The sequence below is a fragment of the Zonotrichia albicollis genome, chromosome 5, assembly GCF_047830755.1.
Source record: "Zonotrichia albicollis isolate bZonAlb1 chromosome 5, bZonAlb1.hap1, whole genome shotgun sequence".
NCBI lineage: Eukaryota > Metazoa > Chordata > Aves > Passeriformes > Passerellidae > Zonotrichia > Zonotrichia albicollis.
The window spans coordinates 21,995,827-22,012,522 of NC_133823.1; the positions used below are offsets into that span (position 1 = coordinate 21,995,827).

At 38.6% G+C, this 16,696-nt stretch overlaps 1 long non-coding RNA gene across 1 annotated transcript; it reads right to left on the minus strand.

The window, feature by feature from the left end:
* Positions 1 to 12,256: 12,256 nt before the first annotated feature.
* Positions 12,257 to 16,535, minus strand: LOC141729028 (uncharacterized). The gene is made up of 5 exons (XR_012580273.1): positions 16,462 to 16,535; positions 15,758 to 15,914; positions 13,671 to 13,818; positions 13,317 to 13,433; positions 12,257 to 12,400 (listed from the first exon to the last, which is right to left on the minus strand). It is a non-coding gene; the product is annotated as an uncharacterized LOC141729028 (long non-coding RNA).
* Between the last annotated feature and the right edge of the window lie 161 nt (positions 16,536 to 16,696).

Genomic DNA, 16,696 nt, shown 5'->3' on the forward strand with positions numbered 1-16,696 from the left:
CCATACTGCAGCTATGAGTAAGAAATTGCACAAATGAGTTCTAAATAGGAAGTTCCTAATGAAGAAGTTGAACAAACTGACCTGAAACAGAGTCGTCAGTGCTTCTCAGGGAGTATTTAAGCAGTGCCAAGAGCAAGGAATTTTTTTCATGCTGGCTCTATTATAAGCAAAGGAAAAGTCTTAGAACAGTAAAAAAAGTTACGTGTCTTGGTTTCAGCTGGGATAGAATTAATTTTCTCCTTAGTGTCTGGTACAGTACTGTGCTTGTATTTAGGATAAGAATAATACCAATAACACACTGATGTTTTAGTTGTTGCAGAGCTGTGGTTACACTAAATCAAGAACTTTTCTGCTTCTCCTACATCCCTGCTAGCTGGGGATGCACAAGAATTTGGGGGGGAAGACAGCTGACCCCACCTGACCCAAGGGACATTTCATACCATGCAGCACCACACTGAACAATAAAACTGTGGAGAGTTAGCTGAGATGTGCCAATTGCTGCTCGGGGACAGACTGGCAATCAGTCAGCAGATGGTGACAAATTGCATTGTGAATCACTTGTCTCACTTGTCTTGGATATTCTTTATTCATTATTAATTTTTCCCTTCCTTTTCCGTCCCATTTAGCTGTTTTTTTCTCAATCCATGAGTTTTACCTCCAAAACCGAGGTTTTTTTTTGACTCGTCACTCAAAAACTCCCAACATTTCTGTGCTTTTTTCTAGAGTAGGAACTAATCAATGGTTTATCGTGACACTCTTCATTCATCTCAGCAATGCCATCGGAACCAGTATGGCCAGAGTGCCCTTTAAACAGGCTATTCTGGAAGTGTTTCCCTAAAGAAATCTGGACAGGTGGAAAAGAAATTTAATGTGCCTAAGGTTTTTTTTTTTTTTTTTTTTTAAAAACAAAGCATTTGCTGCATGCTAGGACAGAGATTTTGACTGGATTGAAAAATTATCCACAAGGAGTGTTCAGACATTGAGCCATGATAGATAGTCACAATAACTCTAATAATGCAGCTGTTGTTGACACTACTAAAGTTTACATATCAATTTATGACAGTGAGATGTTTCAGTATAGTATTGCTTAGTAGCAATTAGTTTTATTTGGAGTGATTAGGTGCTCAGTTACTTACAGAGACCCAGGGTGTTAGGAACCATTCAGAGTTTGCTTGCAAATTTCTGCCTTAAAAAGCCTTTGAGTGTTACAGATATTTCTTGCAATCCAAAACAGAGGAAAAAAAAATCATGGTAACAATACTTGCAATAAAAATTGTTAGACAGACTAGAATTAATGAGATAAGGCCAAGTTATCAAAAACCAAATTACCTAAATCTCAGCGCTCTGCCAGTTTACCAAGAGGAATTGGTTTCAGCCAGAGCTACAGAATTGGCACACCTCCACCTGAAAAGCATTTCTGGGGCATGTGCAGAGAGGAGGTCAGCTACAGGTAGACAAACATAAAGCCACCCTTCTTTCCCTATGCAGAGAATCCTTCTAACCTGACATCCTGATCTGTTGGGAGAAAAATCACATGCCCATCCAGATAAGGCTCTGTTTGTGCAAACAGACCAAAGCTTTGAGCTCATAGGGACAGCACAAACCCAAAGGGGACTGTGCTAATGCAGTGGATCCTGACCACCACTCCCAGCAGGATCCTATCCAAAAACCCCTCAGCATAACAGCAGCAGAATTATAATAATGTTACCAGTTGTACAAGAGGGCTGCACATCTTCCTGTGGAGAACTCTAAATTTCATATACAATCCAGTTCCCGAAGAAAGGGGGTGTTTTAACCATCCCATTTATAAAATCATAATTATCAATTTGCTCAGGTTCCAGTGATGCTGAAATATAGATTTATATAAACTGTCAGAATTATAACATCCCATATGACTAGATACTTTACCAGTTACACACATGCATTTTGATGGTACTGCATCTGCCTCTGGAGCAGAGACCCTTCCCTTAGTTAAACAAGGCATGAATTAATGAGATTAACATGGTGCAACTCTAGTAATATTTGCCCTTGTATACCACTCATGGATAGTATACAGCATGTGATATACTCTAGTTCTCTGCATGTTAATTCCAGGTCACAGTTTAATTAGTCCATGCATAGTATAGTTGAGAGACATCTATTTCTGATGTAATTGCTTTGTGTTTTAGTTTGTGAATAATTTCCCCCATCTCTGTTCTGGGCATGAGAAGACTCTTTTGGCCCTAGCAAAGGCACAACAGCCTTTAGAAATCCTTTGCCAGTGATGAGAAACAAGAGTGCCATGGTCTTCTGCCTTACATTCCCTTCTCCTCAAACCACTCTCTTAAGTTTCAGCTAGTCTGTGACACATAGACACTGATCTCTAGTGATTTTTGCTGTTTCTTCTCCTCCTTTTAAAGTCAAAATTGTTTCCAACACAATCTTTGGACCATAGCTGAAGAGTGGCTGATGAATTTCTTGTGCAAATAAGACCTAGTGTGTTATACAGAAAATTGTAAGCACTGACACTGAAGCTTTAAAATATTTTACAGAGAATATTTTTGAGAAGCAATCTGTGAAAACTTTAGAATGAGCCACAAAATACTCACAGATATAAAAACAGTATTTTACTGATCTCCCTTCTATATTTTATATCTTTTTTCTTGATGAGACATGGTCTGCTGACTCTGTAGTAATCAGGATTAAGATTTTAAATTATTCAAATTATTATTATTTAGTCTTAGAAATAAAAAGTTGTTTAAAGTAATTACTTATAAACAGATATTTAATGCTGTGATATATTTGTATCAATTCTTCTAGAATTAAGGAATTTCTGACTAAATTAAAGGCATCAAAACAGAATCCATTAAGTACAAAGACATCAAGAAAACAAAAATCTGAAGAGTCTGGGAGCATGACATCAAAAAGAGAGGTATATCCATATAATTATTCAACACCAAATATTAATCCAATGAATAAAAGCACTAAGGGTTTAAAGTAATTTGGCTACCACACAAAAATCACTTTGCTACAATAATCACATGCTCAGACTAATTGCACACCTGATTCTAAAATAAACTCACAGCTTAAAACATTAAGCAGAGGGTTAAGACACTGATACTGAAGGTGATAGGACACAATTATATGTTCACTGTGTTTTAGATAGGCTTTTTTTAAACATCAATGCTAACTGACCAATGAACATAGTCAGTCTGACTCTTGGATTGCTGCAGATCAACACTTTTTTTCTTACTACTACGGTTTGCATACACATTGTACTTGATGGGGCTGCAGGGGAAGAAAGAAACAGAACAAATAATTGATGCAATATATGCATACCTTGGATTAATTTCATTTGTTTAATATTAAGTTAGTCATCACTACTTTTCTGCATTTTTGTGGTCACTGGTGCTGTTTCTCAGAGTGTTGTTCTGAACACAGCCTGTGCTTCGAAAAGGGAAAAACAAGCCATGTAGATTTCTGGAGATGGTCTATCCCTCCTCATGATAATAAGTTGCCTCTGAGGACTCACTTTAAATTACGTATCTCTAATTATAAACTGTACCTTTACTTTGCTGTTTCCAGATCCTTCCATATGCCTTTGTTCCAAACAAGTGCCACCTGTTTCCAATAGTGAAATACTTTATTAGTCAATTGCTATCAATTAACCTTCAGAAACCACACACTGCATTACAAAAGGATTATGAATGTAGATCAGATCACAGTCCATCACAGGGAGGGAATTAGGTGTATACATAATCAAAGTCCATTACACCATATACTGTGTGTAAATTACCACAGCAGGGCAGCATCAGTGTTTCCACTACATCTCAAAAACCCTTGGTGCATACTAATACTTGGGGCTTCTCTTGAATGGGCCTAGAAGTAGTTAGCAGTCTGACTAAGACCCCTGCTATTAGAATTTCAAAGAATTTCATTCTCCTGTCTTTCATCCACACTTCATATCAGAACAAATGTGTTTCTTGTGCTCAAAGAGAAATATTCTTCCTCACAAAAAAACCCTCTTATCTGTTAATGAAAATTATTTACATTACACAAACAATTATGAACCTGAGATCACAGACCTCTTTTGCGACAGAAATTAACCCAAGTTTGCATTACATATCAAGCATGAAGAATCCTTAGCTTTCTACTTAATTCCTATGTTTTCCTGATTTTCAGATGCCACATTTTCTTTTTGTTCTTGTGTCTGGCTGTGGTAGTGTGTTGTTAAGTTTCTTGTGTTATTCCCCCAATTTATGTATTGTTCTCCCCTATTATGTATAAAATGGGTTCGTTCCCCCAGCTTTTCCCGCCAGTGCTAGCCTGTCAGCTAAGTTGCTATAGTAACCGCTATTCATAGTTGCCGATATGTAATTGCTCCTCCCCTGGTTTCCCTTATAAGTGAAAGTTGTTTCCTCCCTGTCCAGTCAATCACTCCCTTCCTCCTTCCAGGTTTCGAGAACCTTCTCCTCTCTGGAGATGGTGGTTGGCTGGGGTCCCAGGACACCTCCTTTACCTTTTGATTATTGGTCTCCATGGAGTGTCAGTTCTGTGAAGTTCATCCCCTCACCTTTCCCGATTGGCTCCGCCTGTACCCACCCCCCTCCTTTATAATCCTGTTTTCACCCCCTATGAAAAAAGAACTTTTTCCCAGATAATTTCCCGGTGTTTGGATCCGGCATCACCTTGAATAAACCGATGTTTAACCCCCGGGAAATGGTCAGCTCCGTTCCTCTCCTATACCAGCGGTGTACGCCAGTCCGCAGCCAGCACAGCCCGAGGCCATCAGACGCCGAAGGGTGCTGGCCAGGAATTGCAGAGGGGCGTCGGCCTTTCGCCCTCAGCTAGTCGGACTCTAAACTTCGGGCCACATATGTTCTCCTCTGCATCTGGCAAATCAACAAATAGGCCCGAGTTGGTTGTCCATTCTAATTCCAGTGCCATAAGAAACCCTCAGCAGCAGTGACGTCAGCTGACAATTAAAAACATAACAACTCTCTGTTGAGAACTGGCAAGGGATGTACTCTGTGATCCGACACTCCTTCATTTCTAAAATGCTGCCTCGGCTCTTAAGCTGCATGATCCCTGTTAACACCAATACAAATTGAGAAACTGAACTCAGATGTAATGATTGCAAGCTCTTAGAGATCACAGCCCTGCTACCAGACACCAAACTGAATGGACTGCAGAAACAAGTAATAGCAAAAATGTTATTAACTGCTCCCAGTAGTCACTGCTTTGAGAAACAGATTAACCCAAATACGTTCTCTATATGTGAACTCTTGTGATAAAACAACATGCATGTGGAAAACCATCCTTTTTCTGCAGCTCAAGATTTTTGTGTCATCTGTTGTATTTCTTGCTCTGTTTTACTTCTGACATTGCCATGTTTCTCCAGCTATTTGCAGTGTTTTTTGGCCTAAAGAAAAGTGAAAATCAAATGCGGTACCCCTAAAAATAATTTCAAAGTAACAGGGTTTCTGTACTAATGAAATTTCTGTTTAAAGACTATCCCAGACACCTGGAAGCCAGGGACACAAGACACTGAAGCCAGTGTGGCCCAGGTCTGTCCTATTTTCAAGAACCTTAAGAGTGTTTTGAGGCAATACCAGCTACTTATATGAGAATTGCTCTTGTAAAGAGCCATGACAGAAGGTCCTTCCCTGAGATGAATGAACCTCAGGATTATGGGTTGGGCATCTTAGAGTGGAGATGCGGCTACTTCCTCACTTTTAGTTTCATCTCTTCATCTTCAAGAGCAAAAGCAAACTGCATCATTGGACCTGATCCTTACAGAATTAAGACTAGCACATTTTGCCACCCTACCACACATGTGTGGCTTCTCCAGCTGTAATTTATATGTAAGTGTACAAGCATATGGAGGCAAATGAACCACATTATCACAGCTACCATGCTGACTAAAACCCACATGAACATGAGCCTGCAGAAGGAAAAAGTCAGCAAGAGGAAAACATTATTTCCTAAAGTTCAGTTTCATTTAATTGAGGCATTTTTTCTTTCTGAAGAAAGAAGCAAAAATGCAGTTAGAGGACCTAATATATGAATGCCTTTAGTATGGTTAAGTGGAGATAATACGGTGTTCTCTATTTAATCTTACTTCTTGCGGTCTTTCTGGTATAGCACAAATGAGAAATTGAATTTTTTGTTAGATATCCATGTGCTGAAATTGTAGCACTGTTTAACTGATAGTAGAGTTCTAAGTTGCATCATTTTCTGCTCTCTTTTCCTACAAGGTTTTTAATGTCTCTTCCTAACAGGAGCTGGACAAATAAGATTGAAGAAATGCTGTGACAACTCAGACTGTGGATTTTGCTTCATTCTTTCAAACTACTCAGTATAGCGAAAACACCCCAAAATATATTTTTCAACTTTCTGGCATTTTTCAGCTTTGTTTTTTCACCATGGGCACCTCCCTCTCTGTCCTGGTCCTCCCCATGAGTGGCTGAATGGAGGCTGGTGCTTGCACAGCTCCTGACCTGCTATATCCCAGTTGCAGAGTTTTCCATGGCAGTACTGAACGCACTTGTGTCAGTAAATCCACTGCAGAGGTGCATGACTGGAAGCAAAACTGTGAGTGTGGGGAACAAAACACACATTATGGAGGCTGCTGCTCAACAGAGCTATTTCCAATGCCCCGGCTGATGTCCCTGTGATCTGTAAACAATGCCCACCAAGAACCATCAGAGATGTCCTTGCGTTGAAGCCAGAGATAAAATTCCCCCCTGTATAGGGGATGCCACTTTAAGACTGGCAATCCAGGTGTACTTAATTAGGCTGTCATTTGCCATTTCCCAACTAGCGAAACCATTTTCCCGCATCTGCATTCCCAGTTCACAGTACAGTAAATGAAGGAAGAGCTATGTACTCAGCCCCTTGGTTAAAAGCTAGCCATAGTAGACCTACAAAAATAGATGACTAATAATGAAGCAATTGATGTATATAAAACTAACTCAAATGTCAGGTAGGGATGCACATTATGCAATGTACACACAGCTAGGCTTCAGCCTGCAAAGAAATCGTGCAGAAAACCTTTCTTCCAAAATCCCAGGATTTGATGCACTTCCCATTGTCTTCACACACAAATACTTTGGTATTTACATCCCAAAATTGTGAATGACAACAGAACATATACTGGGGCTTGTCAAATAATCCTGCTAGAAGCTCTGAAGATAAATCTCCAAGTATGCAATGCTCTAGCACATCGTTCAGTCATACAGACTTTAGAACTTTATTCCAGTATTAAAGCTGCTAACTTACTTTGGACATATCCTTTTCTATAACCTGTCCCTATTAAATTATTTCACTAGTCCCTAGCTCAGAGCATTCATCTCTCTATTACTCATAATTATTTCAATATGCTCCCTTTTTGCCCTTTTCTTTCCACTAAGACAGCTATAATTATGAAGCTGTTTCTTGCCCTGTACATCATTGCAAGAGCAGTGGACCTCCATCAGGCTATGTTGTTAATCTTACCCATAATGACAGAACTTGTAATATTATGGAATCAAATCTATTTTACAGCTCATTTTACAGCTCCAGGGTTAGTTGTAACAGTGACAGCTCCTGTGAGATGAGATTAATAGATCTTTTACAAAACATGTAGAGCATTTGATCTGATAAGGTTTTCTGGTAGTTTTAATGCTCTTCACGTCTTGGTTGTTTGGTTTTTTTTTTTCCCTATAACTACTGTATTCCAGACAGAGGTGCAAAAAATATTTGTTTTTATACCGATGCCTGAAAAAAAAATCCCCACACTATCTCTTTTTTATTTTTTGTCTAATTTTTTTAACTGCACAGAGGCTTCAAAAGTCATTATGAAGGTTTCTGTTTTAATTCTTTTTAAGTCTAGTCTACAACATTAAATGCCTTTTATAGATTTCCTGACAGCTTAATGACTTCGACTTGTAAAATTTTTTTTCATTATTAGCAATGCTGAAAAAAACCCCTAACAACAGCACCGCTTCTAACAGAGCAACAAACGAAAAAGCCCACTCCACCTAAATGGGGATTGGACATAAGGAATTTTTTAAGTCTGAATTTAATATGCTTGTTTTTGGTGGCAGGTAGCTTTAGGAACCAATTACAAGTAACTTAAGTACATTGAAATTGCCACTGTGACTTGCGTTTATGGGGTGTGATACAAGTAAAAGACCAGCCTGGATTTTGAGCAGAATCATTCTAGGCAGCAGATCTGAATCTCTTTGAACTCTGGGGGATTTAGATGTAGGCTGACATTTGTGGCTTTGGTACCTCCCCACAAGGTTTCACAAACCCTGAATATCAAACCAAATTTCCTCAGAAACTGGAGTTGCTCTGATGTACCTCTGAACTTCATAGAGGCAGTAAGCAAGTTAGGTACAACAAGTGGTTTACTAAAGTTCAGTGAAGAATTTTAAAATTAGAAAACATCACCCTAGATGTAAAAAAAATGTTTATGGTTGCACAAGCAAGAAAGCCTGTGGTTTATAGAGGGCAGAGTTCATGCAAGGATTACAAGCTGGTGTGAGAAAACTCATTTTGATATCATGTACTTTCTCTTACTGAAATCCTTCTGTGAGACTTTGTGTTTCATAATCTGAACTAACAAGATCCAAAGACTCTTAGCTTTACCAGAACTATTCATAGCTGTTGTATTTGAAAACATGACCGTTAGTGCACGGATGCAAGCAATCCTTTTGATTCTTTTTCCTAGGACTATCCTCTTAATCAGCATAATAATAACATCAGATTGGCTATTATTCATCCCAAGAAAATCCTATTGATTTCACTGGGGTAGTGTAAGACTTTGAACATCTACAGATGCTGGATTATACTCTTGGCAGCTTCTTATGGATCTTTTGCATCCTCCTCTAGTTTCCACCCTCCACGGAGCTTTCCTCGGCAGATCCACGTCCTCCACAACAGTTTCACCCAGAGGTCTTTGCTCTACCCATTAGAGCCCAGGCATCCTTTGGGATAGCACTGAGGCCAAAAGGCAATCAAAGGTCGTTCTAACATCTATTACTGGAAATTGTGCCTTGTTATGCTGAAGAGTCAATTAGCTGTCAGATATGCAATTAAAGCAAGCTATGTTGTGTCTCATTAAATCAAAGAATAATTTTTTTTTTTTTTTAAGACAAAGATTATCCTGGTCTCAAAAACACCTGAGCAGCTTCCATGAATAAAATTTATCCTGGAGCTATTTAGGATAATATTTCCAAAATATTGTGTGTCCTTTGACTCATTAATTTAAATAAGAGCTGAGTGGCTGAATCCTTGTGTATTGCTTAGAAATTTGGGATAGCAGGAAACAAATATCTCTTTGAAAATATAGCATTGCATATATTTTAATTGCTCTATTAGCACTTTTTCATCAAGACAGTGCTAGAACACAGGAATAAAATAGGTAATCCCTAAAAGGAGCAAAGGACAATGTCTTGTACGAGTGCAACACAAGCAGTCAGCAGAAAAAGTCAAAACTGTTCAGCTGTCAGCACATCTGACTAATGCTAATGCCTTGAAGATATAAACTGATATGGGAATAAAACATATACGAAATTCAGAATTTTCACAAATTTCATAGGATTCAATTAATAGAATACTCAATATCTCACTTGTACAAAATATCTGAATCCTTCTCAAAGACAATTCTATACTTCTGGAATACTACTTATTTGAAACAACCTGTTTCCACTGACTTCAGGCTCCAGCAGATGTAAGACCTAGTAAAGAAGCAGGTATGAAGAACTGTGAATACTGTCAGAGGATGTGGAAAAAACATAATACTATAAATTATAACTTAAGGTAAAAAACAGTAAGAAAAAATAATATTGAAAAGATGGATCCGCACTACAATTCCCTCTTTCTTTTAGTTATAAAAAAGTGGTAGTGGGAAGACACCTAGTAGTCTCTTGGGCCTCCCAGATACTTCAAGCAGTATCTGGTTATTGGCTTGATATGCCCCAGATGGCTGATAAGGATGGAAAACAAATAACACAGCAACAGCAAGTAATTAAACATGGCTAACTGTGCTTGTTTGGACCCTTTTTCTATTGTGGATGTCTATTTTAAAACCTTTTCACCACATTAGTTGTAAATGTTCACATATTCTAGAGCCAGGAAATCTGCCAGGGCTGACAGGGTCCAAGCAGTCACAGAAGTGTCAATGAGACTGTACATTTTCAAGTCTTCTTTTGGTCCATAACTATTTCAGTATTACCTGGATTTGGGCATTAATGAAAATCTGTCATAAAGGGCAACTTGTCAAGAAGGAAACAAAACCAAAACCATGGATCTAGGAGCAAGCCATAGTTTATGAACTATGGCCGCCTGAGGTTTGAGCACTACATTCCTGTTCTGTGAGGGGGAATCAGCCTCCCCAGGCCTCCTAAATTGTTTTAGGGGCCATGCAATACCACCCTGATCCTTATCCTCAGAGTATTGTAAGGTTGTCATCTAGCCCTCAAGGATTAATTTGGACTAATTTAGCTCCTGCTGTGCTCAGAGGGGCACACGGTTGTTGAATTAGGATTTATCTCACATCTACGTTGCAGCTTCTCGTCGCTTCCAGGGAAGATTCAGCAGTAGGATGCAAGACCTGTTGCTATCTTCCCACCAGAGGATAGACAAAGACACTTGGGATGTGTCACCCACTGGAAGAGGCAGAAATGCTACTTTTGGAGGTTTTTTCTGCACTGACAGGAATCCTCAATCTGACACATTAAGAGAGCTGTAAATACATGATATAATAACCTGGCATTTCTGTGGGCAACTCAAGTCTCACTGCTGTTACAATGGACTTTTTGACCTGCTGATGGTTACTGCAAGTGCCATATGAAATTCTGCTCAGGTCACTTGGATCAACGCTTTTCTCCATTTTTAGCTTTCGCCACCCTATTGAGCAAAATGTTTATGACAGGCCCCTGGGCAAGTAAAATTTATCAGTTTATGGTAAATCTGTGGAGAATAACACCAAAGATAAACACAGTGCTTTGGTGACCTTGCAACAGGATGGGCTAAGTCAAATACATGGGTCAGCTGTGACCCATGTACCCAAATACATTGACGGGGATCAATGACAGAACTTTCTAGCATGCCCAGTGCATGTGGCCACTGCAGTTTCCTGGGATCCCTGTTTTGAGGAGCAAGACAGGAGATTTTAGGTCTTGAAATGAATGCAGCAAAATAAGAAAAATGGGGGTGGGGGTGTGAGATTACTTCAAACCATTGCAGGACAAGTTTGTTAAGTACTGTGCTGACAATCTCATGGGCAGAGATTTGGGCTGTGAAGCTGATCAAGGGCAGAGTATTATCTAGGGGATTGGGAAAACATGGTGTTATGCAAGTGCTCCCAAACCCCAGGTGCAACTCAGATTGATTTATTTTAAATAATAAGCGTAGTTAACTTTTTACATTGGAGGACTCTGGTTACTGCTGTTGTTGGAGGTAAACAAACATTGGAATTCATTAAAGACTATTACAGGACAAAACTCTTCCTCCCAAGCTGAATAGGACTGGTAAAGAATGAAAATACTAATCTTGCATTTTCACTCTTGCTTGTGATCAGTTGTAGCTGTTTTTTGCCCCTCCAGGCGAAATGTGCAGCTACCCATCTACACTGAGGTTTTCTGAGAGTCATAGAAGGGTTAAAACTGTCTGCAACCTCTCAGCATACCCCTTGTACCCTTTCCAAAATGTGTTTCACTTCTGTATGTTTCCAGTCGTACTGAAATCAAACAACTCTTTAGCTCCATTAGAAAGACAAATTCAGTGGGAAATCCAGCTCAGTTTTAAGGCTGGGGATTTAGTCAGACATTCAGATGAGCTTAACTCAATTTATACTGCATGTAATTTAGCTATAATATTTCCTCCTCTTTTTATCTCATTCTTATATGCTGTCAAGAAAAATGGACAAGACACCTAGGCAGACTCTAATGATGTGTTCCCCTTGTCTGCGACCCCTGCTAGTATGGAATCTCTCACAAGCCATTACTTTGTTTAACACATGCATAAGTTTCTTGTGTACCCCTGGAAAGTCAACTTGCAACCTTGTACAACTTGGGTTTCTTAAATGGAAATATTTTAGTAAACTATGCAGTTGTCTCTGTATATCCTCAGCATTATCTTCAGATTAGGAGAGAAATGAAAAATCAGGAGGCAAACTGTCCCTCATTTGCTAAAAGTGGGCCTTTCACTGCTAAGATTGTAACTTTTAATTAGGCAAGAAATAAATATCTGAAAGTAAGACAGACTATAAAACTGTGATTACCTTTTAAAATTACTGCTAACAAGCAAATTAGCCGCAGCACAGAATAGCAGCAGATCAATAGGAACAGTAAAACTAAAAAGATTTTGCTGATCACATGTGTCTTTGGATGCAAACTGTAAAAGAGGTCCCAACAGGCTTCCCAAAGATAACCTACAAAAGAATGAGACACAGAGGGTATTGAGCTCAAAGATGCTTCAATTTCCCTAGGTAGCGAGCACTCGTCCTATCAAACCAGCTATTAGTCACAAACTCATACAACCAAGAACTCTCAGGCCTCTTGAGATCTCCTGTCATCTTGAAAAAGGTAATACCAATGAGAGGCACTAGTTCCTCTTGAAGCATGTTCAGTTTATTGTTTTTCAATGGCTCAAGCAATTTATGATGGTGATGCTGCCAAGACATATGAATAAGTTTGCACAGCTACTTTTTAGCAAAGATCTGGAAGCTCATTGCAAATTAGTTAACTCAGAGAATCAAAACAATAAGTGGGCAGAAATATTTTAAAATCACAAGATTTTGCCACAGAACAAAAAACCCTTTATTTTCTTTTTCTGCTTTAAAAGTTATTGGCTGACTTATGGTAGCAATGGCTTATTAATAAATGTTAAGCATAATTGTTTCAAAAATAATTGTAACTTTGCTGCATCCAACTTTTCTACAGCACACTTCTAGTTCTTTCTGAAAATGCTGAATAATGCAGCTATATTTTCTAAAAATGTCCATTCCTCAATACTTAATACCAAGGTTTGTATTTGAAAAGTGGAAAATATTGCCTTGAGATACCTGAAAGTAGGTTTTCTACTTTTCTTTTACTCGCTATACACTGTACCCAAAATAATGCCAACAGAGAAAATACTTGTTTAGCTATCTAATGCATTAAACACTTTTTCAAGAGGTATGTTTGCATCTTTGCATGTGTATACAATTTAGGCTTTATACAAACGACAACAACAGGTTTATCTTCGAGTAAGTTAAGTACACACAACACAAAATACCCTCTGTCAATATGTTTGCTTATCAGGAAAGTAATAAACAGGCTTAGGAAATCTTTCTTATAGGATATTACCTGCAATTAAGACTGAATTAGTTATATGATTTACTGTCAGAAACTGCACAAACAGCATCATCATTTCAGGGTGTTGTATTGGCAATGTTCTGCATTCCTCCTGTTATTCTGTACAGGCTGAAAGGAAGGAATAAGGCTGATATTTATTCTCATATAAATAAATATTATTTCTACTACTCTAATTAATTTTTTTTTCATTTACAACTCTCCTGCTTATTATTAGTCCATTAATTGTTCAGAATATGCTTTAAGTGGCTGTTCTATCAGTTGTCTTTCCTTGTACAACATACAAGGAAGATATGAACATATCATCAATTAAAAGCCCCATCAGCATTTTGAACTCCTTTTAATTACCTTAGTTCACTTGTCTGTTGTGTTCCAGAATGTGAAAAATACTATTCACTTTCAAGTTCACCAGATGCATTAAAATATAGGTGATTTCCTCTAAACAGCTTTTAGACAATTCATCATTCCAGTACTGGAACCTGGGCAAATGGGAATGCTGTAGGAAAAAAAATAAGTAGTGCATGGTGATATATTTAAAGATATAGTACTTCTGGCAGCACAAGAGTAAAACTTAATTCTGCCATTTGTTACATATTGAGCTCTTGCTTTTGCAAACATAACAGAGATTATTTGTATTTGCATGTTTCTGTGTTTTAAAACCACTGAGGAAACACAGTGGCTGCAGGAAAGAGACAGTAATTTTCAAAAGACAGATACCCTGTACAAAGCTGCCCACTCAATAAAACAAGTCAAGAAATTACTTGAGTTGATTGAGGCCCTCCTTTACTCTGGCTAAGGCTCCTATCCTGTGCAGAGCTGATGTGGACAAGATGGGGCTGTTCCTGATGGGACCAGCTCTGCCCCCGTGCTGCCAGCCAGATGGTGGTGGAGCAGCATCCCCAGCAAGAGATGCTGCAGGCCCAGCTGAAACAGCAGGCAGGCTGTGGAGTCAAACTCAGGACACTGCTCTGGGGGTGACTCCCCAAATGTCCACAGACTCTATGGACCAGAGGAGATCCCTTAAAATGTGGTCAGACATCACAGAGCCTGTTAAAATTCACAGTGAAGGGAGAGGTGGATGAAATAAAAGAGCGCCAAATGTCCTGCGGATATGAAAAATGCTGACTAGGTCTCAGTCAGTGGGGCAAATAATAATTGTGATTCAGAGGTTGGTATTGCCTCCATGGCAATATTCAAGGTATGCTTCAATTCATTTTTAATATAAATATCTGTGTTACGCTGTGTGCCTGTGGTTTCATATTCCCAAGAGTGAGACTGGGGAAGAAATACCTGTAAAGGTGACTACAGGGCTTAATTTTTAAGTCCCTAAAGCCTGGGAGCTTTACGCATGGGCTTGAGCCATATGTTTTATTTATTTTAGGAAGGGTCCCCTAGACATATTATTGAACCAGCCTTGGTTACTGTTATTGATATCTGACATAAGGTTATACTTAATCATCAACATTTAGTACTGCTACTATGAGGAATCTGAAAAATTCAGTCTGACCAACCAATCTACCATTACGGGAAATCCTTTCCAGACCCCAACAGGCAACTGCATAAATAAAGCACACAGCAAAATATCAAAGAAATGAATAAGCTGTCATATAAACAAGCTAGCAAGAAACCACACTAGCATGTAAAGTAGGAATACAGAGATCTATGCCATGAGAATGAGGCATATGAATCAGGACAGCAAATGCTCTTTCTTGTGAGGGATCTGACAATGGAGGGACAGGCAGAGCACGTGAATTGGAAGCTCTGACTCCCTCTTTGTAGTCACACACTAGAAATAATAAGCAGTACCTTTTAAAAAACAATAAAGGAGCAAATATGTGCTTGTAGTGTAGGACTTGGAAGTGTGTGGGAGAATAGACAATCCCCTTTTCTTGCCTACAATTTTATGGAGGGAGTTTTTGACTATTTCGATCTTAGACCCATGCATTGACCATTCAGCAAGCAGATTTTTGTTTTTCAAAGTTATTTAGGTGTGGATTTCAAGAACTGGCAAATACTACCATGGACTTATATGCTCTGAACTAAACTTACCAGGGCAGTGAGGGAGATTTCAGGAAAACCCTCATACTCTGTAGCCAGATGAATATTGTATTCTACTTTTTCATCCCTTCAGGGGTGACAACCACACACATCTTTTTAAACATGAACAGACCTGAACAGGTAAGTGACCAGTTCACCCAGTACTACAACTCTACACCACTTGTGACAATTATTCTTAATTTATGTTAAACTGCATTCACATTCCCAAATTTTAAAAAGTCAAGGAGTTTTACATTACTGGAGAACAAGTTACCCTCATATCAGGTCAGCAGTTGAAAGAGAATAACCTAAAAGTGTGAAACTGAGTCGTGTCCACACTGTTTACTCCAGAAAAGCACTTAGTCCAGTAAGCTCAGGCCAGCCTGGTATGTACTCACCTCAACCATGTAGGTTCCAAAGTAACCCTTTTCCCATATCTGTATTAAATACCACTTCTCTTATGGCTTCAGTGTTGCTTAATCTGCTTTCCAGCTGAGACTCAAAGGTCATTTCAGGTTTTCTGAGAGAAGGAGAGAAGTAGAAATCATGCAGATCCTGTACATCAGAGCCACATTAAAAAAAAAAATAATAACAGACCATTAACAGAGGTTTTAATCACAGTGTGATCATCTCCTTTTCCCACAAGCTAAGTCTTTAATTACTATGTATTTGCATGGGAGTCTTGTATCTTAGGCATGTAGCTGTAAAGACAGGAGGTTTTTGTCTTAGGTTTTCACCACTAATGTCGATTCATTTTTATTATTGCAGTAAAAAAAGAATCCACAAAATGTCTAAAGAAATCCACACTGAAGTATTTTCTAAGAAATTAGTGGGAAGATCTGTCAATGGAAAGTTATTGTGTCACTGAATGCGGTTTTAAAAATAAAATAATCTACCAGATTTATGTTATTGCTCATGTGTACTTTACTTCCAAAAGGAACTTAATTCTTGTAAGGAATAAGTTTCACAAGAGTAATTTCTTTCCTTTTCACACAGAAAAATGTTTGATTTGTGAATAAAAAATGAGTTATTTGACCTGATGTGATGGATCACATTTAACTTACTACAATTGAACTTGAATCTCTGCAAAAAGGGGAAATACCTGTTTAAATGCATGACTCCTGCATGATGACCTCCTTGTTTTATTTCCAGCAGAAGCCAGCGGGAAGAGCTACATGGCATTGCAGAAAAATGGAGAAGGTTGTCTCTGTCATTCTGCCATTAAGTTTTACATTCTACTTCACTAAATACCTCTAATTCAAATTCCCAAATACCAATCTGATTGCCAAATGATAGTGGAGAGCCTAAATAAGCTTCATAAGTACATTATAAGTATT